This window comes from Tursiops truncatus, chromosome 18 (assembly GCF_011762595.2).
Source record: "Tursiops truncatus isolate mTurTru1 chromosome 18, mTurTru1.mat.Y, whole genome shotgun sequence".
Classification (NCBI taxonomy): domain Eukaryota; kingdom Metazoa; phylum Chordata; class Mammalia; order Artiodactyla; family Delphinidae; genus Tursiops; species Tursiops truncatus.
The window spans coordinates 65,019,538-65,037,528 of NC_047051.1; positions in this window are offsets into that span (position 1 = coordinate 65,019,538).

Genomic DNA, 17,991 nt, shown 5'->3' on the forward strand with positions numbered 1-17,991 from the left:
TACATAGGTTAACATCTTAGTACCCATTCTTTGAAAACATAATTTTAATAGCTGCATATAATTTTATCATTCCCATATTTGCGGGCATTCTGCTCATTTTCAATTTTTCCACTAATGTAAATAACACTGAAGTGAATTTGTACATAAGTGGCATCGATTTAAGTGTCATTGTACACCCATTGGCGAGAGGACAGTGGGCCACTTGATTGTATCTTCCCAAGAACTCGGAAAGAAAAATTATTCAAGATTGTCAAAATTATATAGATGGAGCTAAATGAATGGTTAATAAAAGAAATAAATAAAAATTATCCATAGCATCAAAGGAAATTATATGCATGTCTCCAAAACCACCCTCCTGGCCCTGGAGTGAAGCTCTCGTTCCCCAAGATGCTGGGGGTGCTGGCGGCAGGCTGACAGCTCCCAGCTGAGTCTCTCAAGGACCTGCCCTCCCCCAGGGTCATGCCACCTTTTGGGAACAGGTCATATAGAATGACTCTTCTGTGGAGCTAAAGGTCAGGTCTTTTGACTGGCGACATCTCAGCTCCAGAACGCCCTGTAGGCTCAGCTGAGGACAGCACTGCAAAGCATCTCAGTTCACGGGCTGCTTCCAACCCATCCTGTGGCCCTTTCTCCCCACAGGTGTGACCTCAGTCAGGCTTTGACACACATCTTACCATGGACTCTGCTCTCCGGGGACCTAGACTTGCCACGGACCCCCGAGTTTTAGCCTCCACAGCCTTCTGCTGTGTTTCTTCTTTGTTCTGCCACCTGCAGACTTCCTATCTTTTGAGCTCAGCTATGTTTTGGAAGGTTATTTTGGCATATTTGATCCAACGTTTCTACTTGTTTGTAGATGTAAGAGGAATCTGTGCTGGCTCAGTCTGTCAAGCTTCTAGAAACGAGTCTGCTTTTAAGTGTTGAAATCTCCTTTGAGTCTGTGCTTCTACTGCTTCTCCATTATTCGGCCCTTCATCACATTTTCTATTTTGAGCCTCCAGATTTTCACAATTAACTTTCACTCCTTTTCTATTCAGAGGGAATTTGCCCTCTGTTTGCTTATCTCCTCCAAAACCTGTTTGTATTCATTCCCTTCAATAATATATTTATTTTCCCACTTACACATGTATTTTATATATTTTACTTTACCTTTCCACTTTTAATGTTTGTTGTCAGTTATTAATCTTACATTTATGCTTGAATTTTTAATCTTAATTTTCTTTTTTTTTTTCTAAGCATCTGTATTGGAGTATAACTGCTTTACAATGGCGTGTTAGTTTCTGCTGTATAACAAAGTGAATCAGTTATACATATACATATATCCCCATATCTCTTCCCTCTTGCGTCTCCCTCCCTCCCACCCTCCCTATCCCACCCCTCTAGGTGGTCACAAAGCACTGAGCTGATCTCCCTGTGCTATGCAGCTGCTTCCGACTAGCTATCTATTTTACAGTTGGTAGTGTATATATGTCCATGCCACTCTCTCACTTCGTCCAAGCTTACCCTTCCCCCTCCCCGTATCCTCAAGTCCATTCTCTAGTAGGTCTGTGTCTTTATTCCCGTCTTGCCCCTAGGTTCTTCATGACTTTTTTTTTTAGATTCCACATATATGTGTTAGTATATGGTATTTGTTTTTCTCTTTCTGACTTACTTCACTCCGTATGATAGACTCTAGGTCCATCCACCTCACTACAAATAACTCAATTTCGGTTCTTTTTATGGCTGAGTAATATTCAGTAATATTGTATATATGTGCCACATCTTCTTTATCCATTCATCTGTTGATGGACACTTAGGTTGCTTCCATGTCCTGGTTATGTAAATAGTGCTGCAATGAACATTGTGGTACATGACTCTTTCTGAATTATGGTTTTCTCAGGGTATATGCCCAGTAGTGGGATTGCTGGGTCATATGGTAGTTCTATTTGTAGTTTTTTAAGGAACCTCCATACTGTTCTCCATAGTGGCTGTATCAATTTACGTTCCCACCAACAGTGCAACAGGGTTCCCTTTTCTCCACACCCTCTCCAGCATTTATTGTTTGTGCATTTTTTGATGATGGCCATTCTGACTGGTGTCAGGTGATACCTCACTATAGTTTTGATTTGCATTTCTCTAATGATTAGTGATGTTCAGCATCCTTTCATGTCTTTGTTGGCAATCTGTATATCTTCTTTGGAGAAATGTCGATTTAGGTCTCCTGCCCATTTTTGGATTGGGTTGTTTGTTTTTTAGATATTGAGCTGCATGAGCTGCTTATAAATTTTGGAGATTAATCCTTTGTCAGTTGCTTCATTTGCAAATATTTTCTCCCATTCTGAGGACTGTGTTTTCTTCTTGTTTATGGTTTCCTTTGCTGTGCAAAAGCTTTTACGTTTCATTAGGTCCCATTTGTTTATTTTTGTTTTTATTTCCATTTCTATAGGAGGTGGGTCAAAAACATCTTGCTGTGATTTATGTCATAGAGTGTTCTGCCTATGTTTTCCTCTAAGAGATTTATAGTGTCTGGCCCTACATTTAGATCTTTAATCCATTTTGAGTTTATTTTTGTGTACGGTGTTAGGAAGTGTTCTAATTTCATTCTTTGACATGTAGCTGTCCAGTTTTCCCAGCACCACTTATTGAAGAGACTGTCTTTTCTCCATTGTATATTCTTGCCTCCTTTATCAAAGATAAGGTGACCATATGTGCATGAGTTTATATCTGGGCTTTCTATACTGTTCCATTGATCTATACTTCTGTTTTTGTACCAGTATCATACTGTCTTCATTACTGCAGCTTTGTAGTATAGTCTGAAGTCAGCGAGCCTAATTCCTCCAGCTCTGTTTTTCTTTCTCAAGATTGCTTTGGCTATTCAGGGTCTCATGTGTCCATACAAATTGTGAAATTTTTTGTTCTAGTTCTGTGAAAAATGCCATTTGTAGTTTCATAGGGATTGCATTGAATCTGTAGATTGCTTTGGGTAGTATAGTCATTTTCACAATGCTGATTCTTCCAATCCAAGAACATGATATATCTCTCCATCTATTTGTATCATCTTTAATTTCTTTCAGCAGGGTATTATAGTTTTCTGCATACAGTTCTTTTGTCTCCTTAAGTAGGTTTATTCCTAGGTATTTTATTCTTTTTGTTGTAATGGTAAATGGGAGTGTTTCCTTAATTTCTCTTTCAGATTTTTCATCATTAGTGTATAGGAATGCAAGAGATTTCTGTACATTAATTTTGTACCCTGCTACGTTACCAAATTCATTGATTAGCTCTATTAGTTTTCTGGTAGCATTAGGATTCTCTGTGTATAGTATCAAGTCATCTGCAAACAGTGAGAGTTTTACTTCTTCTTTTCCAATCTGGATTCCTTTTATTTCTTTTCCTTCTCTGATTGCTGTAGCTAAAACTCCTAAACTATGTTGAATAGTAGTGGTGAGAGTGGGGAACTTGTTCTTGTTCCTGATCTTAGTGGAAACGGTTTCAGGTTTTCACCATTGAGAATGATGTTTGCTGTTGGATGTCAAATATGGCCTTTATTGTGTTGAGGCAAGTTCCCTCTATGACTACTTTCTGTTTAGTATATTGTTTAGGATTTTTATCATAAATGGGTGTTGAATTTTGTCGAAAGATTTTTCTGCATCTATTGAGATGATCATCTGGTTTTTATCCTTCAGTTTGTTAATATGGTGTATCACATTGGGTGATTTGTGTATATTGAAGAATCCTTGCATTCCTGGGATAAACCTCACTTGATCAGGGTGTATGGTCCTTTTAATGTGCTGTTGGATTCTGTTTGCTAGTATTTTGCTGAGGATTTTTGCATCCATGTTCATCAGTGATATTGGCCTGTAGTTTGCTTTTTGTGACATCTTTGCCTAGTTTTGGAATGAGGGTGACGGTGGCCTTGTAGAATTAGTTTGGGAGTGTTCCTCCCTCAGCTATATTTTGGAAGAGTTTGAGAAGGATAGGTGTTAGCTCTGCTCTAAACGTTTGATAGGATTCGCCTGTGAAGTCATCTGGTCCTGGGCTTTCGTTTGTTGGAAGATTTTTAATCACAGTTTTAATTTCAGTGCTTGTGATTTGTCTGTTGATATTTTCTGTTTCTTCCTGGTTCAGTCTTGGAAGGTTGTGCTTTTCTAAGATTTGTCCATTTCTTCCACTTTGTCCATTTTATTGGCATATAGTTGCTTGTAGTAATCTCTCATAATCCTTTGTATTTCTGCAGTGTCAGTTGCCACTTCTTTTTCATTTCTATTTCTGTCGATTTGAGTCTTCTCCCTTTTTTTCTTGATGAGTCTGACTAATAGCTTATCAATTTTGTTTATCTCCTCAAAGAACCAGCTTTTAGTTTTATTGATCTTTGCTATCGTTTCCTTCATTTCTTTTTCATTTATTTCTGATCTGATATTTATGATTTCTTTCCTTCTGCTAACTTTGGGGTTTTTTTAATTCTTCTTTCTCTAATTGTTTTAGGTGTAAGGTTAGATTGTTTAGTTGAGATTTTTCTTGTTTCTTGAGGTAGGACTGTATTGTTATAAACTTCCCTCTTAGAACTGCTTTTGTTGCATCCCATAGGTTTTGGGTTGTCGTGTTTTCACTGTCATTTGTTTCTAGGTATTTTTTGATTTCCTCTTTGATTTCTTCAGTGATCTCTTGGTTATTTAGTAGTATATTGTTTAGCCTCCATTTGTTTGTATTTTTTACAAGTTTTTTCCTGTAATTGATATCTAGCCTCATAGCGTTGTGGTCGGAAAAGATACTTGATACAATTTCAATTTTCTTAAATTTCCCAAGGCTTGATTTGTGACCCAAGATATGATCTATCCTGGAGAATGTTCCATGAGCACTTGAGAAGAATGTGTATTCTGTTGTTTTTGGATGGAACATCGTATAAATATCAATTAAGTCCATCTTGTTTAATGTGTCCTTTAAAGCTTGTGTTTCCTTATTTATTTTCATTGTGGATGATCTGTCCATTTATGAAAGTGGGGTGTTAAAGTCCCCTACTATTACTGTGTTACTGTCGATTTCCCCTTTTATGGTTGTTAGCATTTGCCCTATGAATTGAGGTGCTCTTATATTGGGTGCATAAATATTTACAATTGTTATATCTTCTTCTTGGATCGATCCCTTGAGCATTATGTAGTGTCCTTCTTTGTCTCTTGTAAGATTCTTTATTTTAAAGTCCATTTTGTCTGATATGAGAATTGCTACTCCAGCTTCCTTTTCATTTCCACTTGTATGGAATATCTTTTTCCATCCCCTCACTTTCAGTCTGTATGTGTCCCTAGGTCTGAAGCGGGTCTCTTGTAGACAGCATCCATTCAGCCAGTCTATGTCTTTTGGTAGGAGCATTTAATCCATTTACACTTTAGGTAATTATCTATATGTATGTTCCTATTACCGTTTTCTTAATTGTTTTGGGTTTGTTATTGTAGGTCTTTTCCTTCTCTTGTGTTTCCTACCTAGAGAAGTTCCTTTAGCATTTGTTGTAAAGCTGGTTTGGTGGTGCTGAATTCTCTTAGGTTTTGCTTGTCTGTAAAGTTTTAAATTTCTCCATCGAATCTGAATGAGATCCTTGCTGGGTAGAGTAAACTTATTTGTACGTTTTTCCCTTTCATCATTTTAAGTATGTCCTACCACTCCCTTCTGGCTTGCAGATTTTCTGCTGAAAGATCAGCTGTTAAGTTTATGGGGATTTCCTTGTATGTTATTTGTTGCTTTTCCCTTGCTGCTTTTTTTTTTTCTTTGTGTTTAATTTTTGACAGTTTGATTAATATGTGTCTTGGCATATTTCTCTTTGGATTTATCCTGTATGTGACTCTCTGCGCTTCCTGGATTTGACTGACTATTTCCTTTCCCATATTAGGGATGTTTTCAACTATAATCTCTTCAAATATTTTCTCAGTCCCTTTCTTTTTCTCTTCTTCTTTTGGGACCCCTATAATTCAAATGTTGGAACATTTAATGTCGTCCCAGAAGTCTCTGAGCCTGTCCTCAATTCTTTTCATTCTTTTTTCTTTATTCTGCTCTGTGGTAGTTATTTCCACTATTTTTATGTTCCATGTCACTTACCTGTTCTTCTGCCTCAGTTATTCTGCTATTGATTCCTTCTAGAGAATTTTTACTTTCATTTATTGTGTTGTTCATCATTGTTTGTTTGCTCTTTAGTTCTTCTAGGTCCTTGTTAAATGTTTCTTGTATTTTCTCCATTTTATTTCCAAGATTTTGGATCATCTTTACTATCATTACTCTGAATTCTTTTTCAGGTAGACTGCCTATTTCCTCTTCATTTGTTTGGTCTGGTGGGTTTTTACCTTCCTCCTTCATCTGCTGCATATTTCTCTGTCTTCTTATTTTGTTTAACTTACTGTGTTTGGGGTCTCCTTTCCGCAGGTTGCATGTTCATAGTTCCTGTTGTTTTTGGTGTCTGCCCCCAGTGGATAAGGTTGGTTCAGTGGATTTTGTAGGCTTCCTGGTGGAGGGAACTGGTGCCTGTGTTCTGGTGGATGAGGCTGGCTCTTGTCTTTCTAATGGGCTGGACCACGTCCGGTGGTGTATTTTGGGGTTTCTGTGAACTTAGTATGATTTTAGGCAGCCTCTCTACTAATGGATGGGGTTGTGTTCCTGTCTTGTTGGTTGTTTGGCATGGGGCGTCAAGCACTGGAGCTTGTTGGTGGTTGAGCAGAGGTGGGTCTTAGCATTGAGACAGAGATCTCTGGGAGAGCTCTCACCAATTGATATTACGTGGGCCCAGGAAGTCTCTGGTGGTCCAATGTCCTGAACTTGGCTCTCCCACCTCAGAGGCTCATGCCTGACACCCAACTGGAGCACTAAGACCCTGTCAGCCACATGGTCAATTTTGGAGGCTGAGAAGTCCCTCTGCAAGCTGAAGTCCCAGGAAAGCTGGTGGTGTAGTTCCAGTCCAAGACCCAAATCTGAAGGCCTGAGAACAGTTCTGGAGGAAAGAAAGGATGGATGTCCTGGAGAAACAGGTTACAAGTGCACTTCCAGGGCAAAGAGGTGGGTACTGGTTCTATTCCTGTTTTTCTTAATCAACATGTGGTCAGGTAGTTCTGCCTGCACAATTTCTACTTTCTGAACTGTACTGAGGTTCTCTGGGGGCTTTGTATGTACACAATTTTTGTAAAAATTTCATGGATACCTGAAAAGAATATGTACTGCATTATTAAATTATATAGCTATAGAAATCTCTCTATATATAATAGAAAAATATATGTAAGGTATACGGTAACTATATATTGCATATATATCCTTGTATGTAATCATTTAAATTATGATATATGTGTATATACACATATATATAAATATTTAATTTATCAAAGACAGAGTGCCTGCTAAAATCTCCCACTATAACTGTGCTTGTATCCTTTCATAAGTTTTAGTTTATATATTTTTGTGACTTGTTATTTAGTGTTTACGACTTCCATATTTTTACTGAGGGGGCTACCATTTCCAATATAAAATGACCCCTTTGTGTCATGTAATACTTTTTGTTTTAAATTTTCCTTTCATTTTAACATTATTTTCAAATTTTTGTAATTTGCAGTTAACGTGTAGCTTCATTTTTCTTCACATGGTCTGAGTCTTTGTCTTTTAGTTTGAGAATTGTTATGACTTTTAGATTGCTATCCTCTGATGTTCTCATTTTATGATTTCTACTACTTATGCTTCTTTTCTGTTTTATGTTCTATTGTCCTGATAAGCTATGATTTCCTTGGAACCAATATTAAGAATCCAACCATATTTATTTGACTTTCCTTTGTGTGATTTGAAGTCGTTTACATTTAAATGCTTCCCTCTTCCTACTTCCAGTTGTTGGCTTTAATTACCTGAAGTGAGAACCCTGGATTAGAGGTAATCTGGGGTTTAGATTTACATTGTCTCTGGGGCTTGAGATTTACATTTTCATTGCTGCTGTTAAACCATTACTACAGTTACCATTATAACTATATCAAAAAGAGATAAGAAAATGTAAATTAGGCACACTGTTATTCTTATCCTAGTCTGGAAATACTGAGCTATTTCAAACTCAAAGTCCTCACACTTCTGGGTGATGCTTGCATATCTGATCATTTAAATTATTCAAACAGTTGTTGCATGTGGGAAAAGAAGATATGACGATGAAGAGGAAATCGGGACCTCCCATCTTGGTGTTTGAAAGCCATGGGGACATCTAGCTTTCAGGATGTCATCTGTTCCTGTGAATAATATGTTCGTTCAATGAGGAAAAAAAAGAAAATTAAAGGAGTGAAAATTTTATCAGAACTCTAGAAGTACAACTGTTTTCAAGTTTATCTCATGACTAACTAAACCCATCATAATATACACAAAAGAGGGGAGAGGAAAGAAAATGATCTTCTGTAGTACATAGCAGGAGTTTTGAAATTGAAGAATAGCATTTTTAAATATTTCTGAGTAAGAACACTGAATGTTGATATCAAAGTAACAGTTATTGAATAAACATAGCATAAAGAATTCTTTTCTGGAAAGGCAAGACAGTGCCTTCACAAATCCATGGTGCTCACTCTCTCTGGGGACACTGGCAGGTACAAATACCCTCCCCTCTTGTCTCTGTACCTGCAGGTATTAAATGACAAGTCATTAAGTCCTGGCAAATCAGGGCATCACTGCCAGAAGCTCTGCCAGGAAGCCTGCCAGTTAAGTCTTAAGCAGTAACCCCCCAGCCACCTTCTCACTACTCCCCACGTGAAGGTGGAAGCCACTGAGGACGATGTATTAGCTCAGTCACCGCTGAAGAGTCATGATCTTCTGCTAATGTCATTTTCTTTGCTCTCTAGGAGACAAAGCCACCCCTAGGTGAGATTCTGAAATTTAGAAAAGTACACAATTAACTCATAGTATTCTGATGCTGCCCATCACAGAGTTACTAGTGACCAGTTTTACTCAAAGTCATCAGAGTATGGTTTCATTAATTTTCAGCAGTCCCCAAACTCAGATTATCAAGTTTTTACCCCCATAAAAATTTCTATGACTCAGTATAGTGTCAGTAGAGATTCTACAATATCTTTATTACCTTCTAACTCTAAAACTCATAATTTAACTCTTTCCAATGTTTCCTTCCTTTCTTTCATTGTATTATTCCTTTTTCTTTCCATTCTATAAAACATTCGCTAAGCATGTTCTACCAGGCACAATGCTAGGTACTTAAAAGAATAAGGTCCTTCTGATCCAAAATACTAATTTCCGATTGTTTTCAGCAATCACTTTAGCACCTATAGCTAAGTGACAGGTTCCCCAGAAAAGACTGTTGCCTCCCCTCACTGGAAATACATCAGGGAATCTCTTCACCCTCAACCCTCTCAACCTGCACGTTCCACCTTTCTGGTCCTGTGTTGTACCTTGTTTATTCCAGATCTGCATTTTGCTCTGTTCTCAGACACTCTTGCCAAGACTGTCTTCCCTCCTCCTTGTGCCATGACTCACAACCACAGACAAGTGATACTCCACTCTGTGCCCCACTCAGCAACCTGGCATCCAGTCCACACACAGGCTTGGGGTCCTGGTCACCCAGGATTGAAGGGCTGGGGCATCTGTGGCCATCTCAGATCCTCTACCCTAGGATAGGATAAGTTTCTGAGGGTCAGGGACAACTTCTGCCTGTTCACCATTGTTTAACATCACTGAGCATGGCTTATAAGAGACACCCAGCGTATGTTTGATGAATTAGTAGGTGAAAGAATCAATGAGAGAATGGATCCAACTTGTCCTCTTGGGCCAGCCAAGCAAATTCCATAGTGACCATAAGGGCCTACATTCTGATGAGTCCCGAATAGGCAGTGCTCTCTGGATAGCCCTGTTTTTAGTGAACTAATCACCACCGGCACCTAGATGTCTTCCACTCACTCTCTCAATTTAACTGTCCAAGATGAAACTCATTGTCTGCCCTTTTTCCATCTGAAAAAGATCTGTCCTTCTTCTGTCCTTCCTTAACCCCCACTTAGCCATGAGGTGTACAATTTGTCGGGTCACTCAAGATGCAACACCTAGCCACCCTCGATTCCTCTTACCCATCCCGGTGACGCTGTCTCCAAAGCCCATCTCCTCCTCTCCATGCCCACCACCACTGCCCTGGTTTAGACCTGCCTCCTGTCTCATCCTGTTTGCCGGTAGGAGCTCCTTATACCTATTTAATCTTCACAGCAATACTGCGAGGCATTGTGACTTTTTCCAATTAGGAAATAGAGAGAAAGTGAATAACAAGCACCTAATGGATACATAGTTGATAAATATTGGAAATAGGATTTTTAAAAAGAAATTTACTTATTTATTTATCTTGGCTGCGTTGGGTCTCTGTTGCTGTGCGTGGGCTTTCTCTAGTTGCAGAGAGTGGGGGTGCGGTGCGTGGGCTTCTCATTGTGGTGTCTTCTCTTGTTGCAGAGCATGGGCTCTAGGCGCGTGAGTTCAGTAGTTGTGGTGCGCAGGCTCAGTGGTTGTGGCACATGCGCTTAGCTGCTCTGCGACATGTGGGATCTTCCCGGACCAGGACTCGAACCCGTGTCCCCTGCTTTGGCAGGAGGATTCTTAACCACTGCACCACCAGGGAAGTCCCTGGAAGTAGGATTTGAAGTCAGCTTTACTTCAACACAAAGCCCAAGTTCTACGTGCAAGAATTCTCCCCCCACCTCTAAAACCTTCCCTGTTGGCCTGACTCTGCCTTTTCAAACACAAGGTCATGTCCCTTACTCGTTCAATCTTGTGAATAGTGATCTGTTGACTTTAAGGTCAAAGTACATTCTCTGTAGCGGGGCATTTAGAGTCCATCATCCCCACCACATACACTCTTTGCTGTCATCTTGATCTCTATCAAATCTGTCCTATATTCTACAGTCATGTAGATTCCTGGAGAAATCTCTCAAATGGTCTGGGGGAAAAATGCCTGAGGGGGATCATCAAGTGGATAAGGATGGAGTTAACCAAGAAGGTAAAGGAAGAAATTAAATGCCAACAGGGATTTGCACGTTCTGTAGGCGGAGGACCTCATATAGCAAGACGGCCATTTTGGCTAAGTAGGCAACTATTGTTCTTCCCCCAGTGCAGAAGGGAGAGTGGAGAAGACTGAATTCTCTAATTAAAGGGAATTCTCTGGTGAGTGCCACTCTCTCTGATGACAACAGTTGAGAAGAGTCCTGTCTAATATTGAGGCATCACCACAGCAGTCAAGCCATAAACTATATACAGGAGGCCATGACTGTAGGGACATTGCTGATGGCCCCTAAGGAAAAGTTCTTGTGGGTCTGTCTTTGGTCATAACAAGGATGGGACAACTGGGACCCTCTTGTTCTACTTCTACTTCCTAGCCAATCTTTGAAGGAGAGACCCTAAATACATATTGGCAATTAAAAAAAAAAAAGGAAAAAGGAAAAGAAAGTTGGAGGTAGGGTGGGAGGTGGGGAAGGCAATCTGTCAAAATTCCTGACTCAGTGACAGAAAGAGGGACGTATTATGTATACGTTTAATGTTGTCCTAGTTAATTCTGTGAGGACAGATAATTCTAACTTAACATTCAGTTAACCAGAATATTTGCATGTTCCCTGATACTGCTATCCTTGGATTCTTTAGCCTGAACAAGTGGGAGTTTATCATGAAGCAATATCTTTTAGTTTGAGCTTGGCTTTTTGGTTCGTTTTCCTGCTTTAGGACTCACTATCTTGTTAGCACGTGGTTCCGGGACTGTCTATGGATTTCTTTGATGAAAGCCTCGAGGTAAATTGGTTTGCTTTACCTCCTGAGATAGTAATTTAGATAGACAAGAAGAATCAGACTCTTGAACATTTTCACTGGCCGTTCATGATCAAGTCTTCCCGTAAACAATCAGAAATAGGTAACGGTCGTGGATTAACCCCTTGCTGGCAGAAAGAAACCCATTCTAGATTTGGGATCTGCTGGCATCTAACCTTTGCTCTACCATCGCCTCCCAGATTGCCCAATCACGAGGCCATCCCCGCGTTTTCAGGACCAAGACAAGCATTCTGGTAGAGGCCCTGCCCTGCTGACCAGCCCACTCCCCCTCCCACCCCTTGTTCCATCCCACACTGAGACGGAGATGGTCTCAAGTCTGTGGACAGCTCAGGCCGAAAGTCCAAGCCGTGGTCATCTCTCCCCCAACGTTCACCCCTTGGATGGACTCCTACCAGACCTGGTGGGACTTTGGGGAGGGGCTTGCACAGGCCCCGCCTGCTGTTGCGGGTTGTTTGGGCAAGGAATCTGGGGTGCTGGGTCTCCAGAACGTGGAGCAGAAGGAGGGAAGTTCACGAGCTTCAGTTGGCACATCCCTCCTGGGCCTGGGAGGGGCAGGATTGGAGGAGGAGCAGAGTGGGTCCTCTAAGCCTGGGAGCCCTGGTGGCCTGGGCCCGAGGGTTTTCATGCTCAGACCCTCTGTCCTCTTCATCTCTGTACTTCCCGGCTCTGATAGCTAATCAATAAATTGATTTTAGATACAGGTAATTGAACAAAAATCCTTGGGTCAGGTCATATCTTAAGGTCTTCTCAGCTAACATCCGAACACAGAGATGGATCAGACTTTTTCTTCCCGAGAAAGGTAGCTGGGAGGGAAGGCAGGGCCGGAGTGGAGAGAGGGCTGTGGACACTGCTGGTGGGTAGGCTGGCGCTAAGATTTCACGGCACATCTATCCTAGTCATAAACCAGCCTTCTAGGCCTCCAGACAGGGGACCGGTAGTCGCGTGCAGCTACGCAGGAGAGGCCAGCGCTCAAAGTGACACTTCACCTGCATAATCACCTGCGCTGTCAGAGGCACGACCCTTCCAAGGAGGCTGATGTGGTCCTTTGGTGCCTCAGCGCCCAGAACTTAACGGAGGCAAGTCGGTGCTTGACAGGTCGCTAGCTATTCTGGGATGTGGACACTTCTACTTGCTCTGCTCCCACCCCGCAGTGTCTGCTCTGGTTTCAGTTCTGGCTGTCCTAGTTCACACAAAGTTTAAAGCTGACCCTGCCACAAACCCTCCCGGAAGTAGGTGAAAAAGGAAGTCTCAGTCAGTAAGTTAATGTATTTGATGTTTATCCACACGGAACCGGCTGCATGAACCAGAAGGAGAATCTGTGGGTTCTTATTTTTTGTTTCTTTGCAAACAAGCCATTTTTATAGGATGAAGACGAACTGTGCACTGCAAATACAAGTGGAGAGGCTGTGTGGTCTGTCCCGGGAGCGCTCCAGCCCTGGAGAGCCCAGTCACTGGGTCCTTTGCTTGAGGTCCCTGGCCATGTTCTGTGTGGCAATACTAAACACCCTGGAAAGGCTATTCCTACTGTTCTTAGGGCGGAAATGTTGCCTTTGTCACCAGCAAGTTACTTTGTTCTCTTTCTTTTCAAGTTACTTTGTTCTCTTTCTTTTCAGCAAACAAACAAAAATGTGGGACATTTTAGAGAAAAGCGTAAACCTTTGCCTGAGGCTTTGAAGCAACCTCACACCTCACACCTGCTTGACTCCCTGTGATGAGAGGCCAAGGTGGGTACAGAGGGCATACAGCCTCTCCCTGTGCAATTGCTAAGATATTAACTTTTGGTCCAGGATTTAAGCATGTTATTGATGGTCAAGCTTAAACATTACCTTCTAAATTATCTCCTCCAAAGTAAACACTATTGTAGATATCTTTCCCGGGTCTCTGCTTCCAAGAAAGGGCAGGAAGAGGGGTCCACAATCCTCCGTCTAGTATCCCGTGACTATCCAGGCTGAGTAGCTCCCCCAGCCGGCTCTCATTCCAACAGCACTCAGGAGTGGAGACAAAGCTCAATGAGGTGGATGGGAGACTGTGTTGCTCCTCAGAAGTGTCCAACCCTCACTCTGCGAGGGTCACAACACCCTGCCCTGCCGAACTCAGGCCTGGTCACTGAGACTGAGTGCAGTGAAGGGTGTCACCTCCCAGGCTGATGCTTTAGGAACAAGCAGGTCCTTAAGCCTTCCCGACTTGCCCTCTGCGCCCGCCATGAGCGACGCTCCGAGGAGTGCCTGCTCCATCGGCCTGGCCCTCAGAGTACAGACGACCACAGGGGGTGACTGAGCGAGGAGGACCCCAAGTGGCCTGGGATGGACATGCACCCTGGGAGAGAAATCAAGCTGGGTTGTCCAAGGCCACTGAGAGTTTCCTAACCTATCCTGAGTGATACAGAGTCCAATCAATGTTGGTTACTTCCTGAAGAATGGAAAGTATATTCCAGCTTTTCCTCAGAATATCTGGCTTTTACGTCTGCGTCTCCCTAAAAGTTAGATCTTTGCCAAGTCAATTAAACTCTGGGAATCTCTGCCCAGCCCATCAATTTCACAGGGTCATTGGAAAGAACAAAATCGATATAGCAAGACGATTCTGCTCTACAAATGTAGGTGTTAGCACCAGGGAGGGTTTCCCTCAACCTGAAAGCGCGAGATTTCGGGTTCTTTAGCTCCCTGAGTCCCTCCAAGGACCCTCCCTTGTTAGGGGCAGTGTAGGGAGGGGGAGATGTTTCAACTCATGTGCCACCGCTGTGGTCTGCTGAGCACTGATGGTGGGAAGATGACAAAGACAGAGAAGGAACAGGGCCTGTTCTTAGAAGGCTGACTCCTAGACGGAATAACACATAATGCCCAAGAAAGGTTTTTAGGACAACCTTCCAGCTAACACTGAATGGGGCAAAGTGTAGCCCACGATACACAGGTCCTATCAGCCGTGAAGGGCAACAGAGATGGCAGATGGATGAGGTCCATCGGGGCAGGTGTGTTGGGCCAGGGGAAGGTGGGAAGGGAGGCTTCCAGTTTTCACCTGTGTGATCCGGGTGCTCTGCACCCTTCCCCCACCCCCCACCCCCCCGCCATCCTCCCACACATACACACATAATCTCACACAACACTCGATGGGGAAAACAGGCTTTGAGTGGTAGAGTAACATCTCTAGAACCAGGATTCCAACTCAGGCCTGTGTGACTTCAAAACCCCTGTCTCTCCCTCCTGCCACACGTCTGCCTTTTCGGGAACGATTTCAAGTGGCAGTCCCATCCGCTGTGAGCCTGGAAGTGCCCGTGGCATATTCCATTAAAGCCCATGCCCTCCCTCCTTCCCTCCCAAATTAGGTGGTTCAATTTTCTCTTCACAGGGCCTGTGGCAGCTTCCCCTGCCTGCAGGGCCTAATTGAGCACGAGTCTCCTGGGGGCTCCACTCTGCTATTTCCTGATGAGCAAGGGGAGAAGGGAGCGGAGAATGCGACCACGCTCATTAACGAGGGACCCCTGTTTGTCATTCTTCTTACCAGCATCATCACTATTTTAATTAACCATCTTTGCCATTGGGCCTGCAGATAATTGTTCTCTGCATTGTTCAAATTGCCAGGATGGGTACCTTTAAAGGTGCAGGCTCCCCCCTCCATCGGCCATCGCTAATTAGAGCAAGGAGAAGCTTTAACTTCTGCAGAAGGCCTGCAAGTCAGGTAGGAGGTGACCCTCATTAGCACACGGAAGATTACAAGCTCTGCTGTTATTATCCAGGCCCCGGTCCCCCTTCTGAAAGTCACTGCTTGCTAAGAGGGAGTGTTGATTGAATGTAGTTTTGCCCGACAGTGCAAAGTTACAAGAGAATTTTTTATTCTAACAACAGGAGAAGAAAGCATTTACCTTCCTATGTGGAGGGTAATTTTCTGGTTAAACAGCAGGTAAAAAGGCAAAGCCAAAAGAAGAAAAAAAAAGAAAAAAAAAACCCGTCTCCGAAGTCTGACTGTGAAAAAGATTGTATTAAAAGGAGTTCAGCAGAGAAAGCTAGGCTGTAACTCAGGATCATGGAGGTAAAGACTCTCCGGCAGGGGGGGTTGGTTCTAAAAAAAACCTGGAATGTAAGAGTCCACTTTAATGCTGGCTCTATGGAGGGAAGCGTGACAGAGAGCAAAGCAAACTATATAAAAGACTCTAAATCGTACCGTAGAAGTGGCTTTGCAAACCTGCTTTCAGATCCAGGTAATGAAAGTAAAAACAGGTGTGGCTTAAACATGGTCACAAGGAACCTGAACTGGACCAGTGACTTGTCATGTGTCCACATTTCTGAAGCATGTTATGGACGAACCTTTCTCTGTGGTGTTCATCATGGATTTATCTATAAGTCTGTGAAAAAGCAGCAGGATGCCTCTGATACTTTTCCCTTCTGTGACTAGGGATATCTGAAGTCCATTTCTGGAATCCCCTCAATTTAGTTCAAGCACCTCATTTCTTCATAACTACTCTTCCTTCTGAGAGATTGAATATACAAATGGACAATGGCTAGACCATATATAAAAATAGAGCCCTGAACCACAATCTGCATTGAACAGCCCATTATCCAGGCTAAGCAGCCCCAGAGGCCAGCCAGCTCTAAGTCAGGCTTGTGGAAAGTCAGACTACTATCTCCAGCAACAGTCCAGGAAGCTAAACAATAACTCTTCTAGCATTTGGGCAAAAATGGCCGGGACTTGCTTAATAACTGCCAGCTTCCCTAATTTCCATCCTCACTTCCAACTTGGGGCCAATCAGAGAAAGCCAAACATGCCCCCCAACCAATCACATAGAGGCCCTCTTCCTAGTTGTCCCGCCCCCCAGCTTCCGCAGGCCAATAGCCTCCAATCAGGGCCCAGGTGGAGCCTTCCCTTCTCTCCTGTATGAAGCTCTCCCCCTGCCCTGCCTGCCCTTGAGTCTCTGCCAAACACAAATGATGGTGGCTGACTCCCTGCTACAGCAGGCGCTGAATCAATAGTCTCTGCTTCTCTCATTTGGTTGCTCTTTGTTTATTTCTACGTTTCCCTCTCTCTCTCCTCTCTGCCCCGGTTCTTCCTGGAGCATTTTTTCCCCCTTTTCTTCCATGTCAGGGTTTAACAACTTCACAGGTTCATTATGTCAGAGGTTTCGTTTCTTTTCCTCCAGAACCATTCCAGGTAATCCTAGGTTAACTGGTAAATTACTTACCTAGAGTGTAAAAAATTATCCCACATTGTGCTTCCCTGGTGGCGCAGCGGTTGAGAGTCCGCCTGCCAATGCAGGGCACACGGGTTCGTGTCGCGGTCCGGGAAGATCCCACATGCCGCAGAGAGGCTGGGCTCGTGAGCCATGGCCGCTGAGCCTGCGCGTCCGGAGCCTGTGCTCCGCGACGGGAGAGGCCACAACAGTGAGAGGCCCGCGTACCGCAAAAAAAAAAAAAAAGTAGAAAATTATCCCACGTTTTAGCAGCTTAATACAGTACCCACTTATTACCTTACCATTTCTGCGGGTCAGGAATCTGGGCATGGCCGATCTGGGTGCCTCTGCCCCCAGTCTCTCACAAGAGACTCTTGCCTCTGCCATCAGTATCTCTCCTGGGGGATGGAGTTATCTCCAGGCTCAACTGGGCAGGATCTGCTTCCAAGCTCACTCAACAGTGGTAGGCAGGCTTCAGTTTCTGATGAGCTGTTGGACTCCAGGTCTCAGCTCCTCCTGAGCTGTTGGCCAGAGGCCACCCCGGGTCTTGCTACATGAGCCGCTCTGAAGGGCAGCTGGCTTCATCAGCGTGAGCAGGTGGGGTGAGAAAGTGCCAGCAAGATGGAAGTCACAGTGTTATAGAGCCTCATCGCAGAAGTGACGTCCCATCACTTTGGCCATCTTTTGTCATTAGAAGCAAGTCACCAATCAAGGGAGGGGCCATCGGAAAGCATTGTAGATGGTCACATGTCACATTTAGCCAGGCCTGCTGGCTTTGAATGTATCTGTATTTCCCTCTGGGCACAAAACTTCCCCTATTCTGCAGCTAGTTCCACCCTCCCTTACCTCCCAAATATTATCAGCAAAATCTTCTTCTTTTCCCCTTTGAGAAAACATCAAAGGACACTATTCCTTTTCAAATGATTTTGGATATACTTTCTTACTTTGCCCTTCCTCTAATCCTGGGAGTGAGAGAGAGTAGCCCTATTGCTTACAGACCCCACTGAGATTATTTTCCTTGAGGGCCCTGGTGACAGAGCCAGGACTGAAGCCCGTGTTCCCTT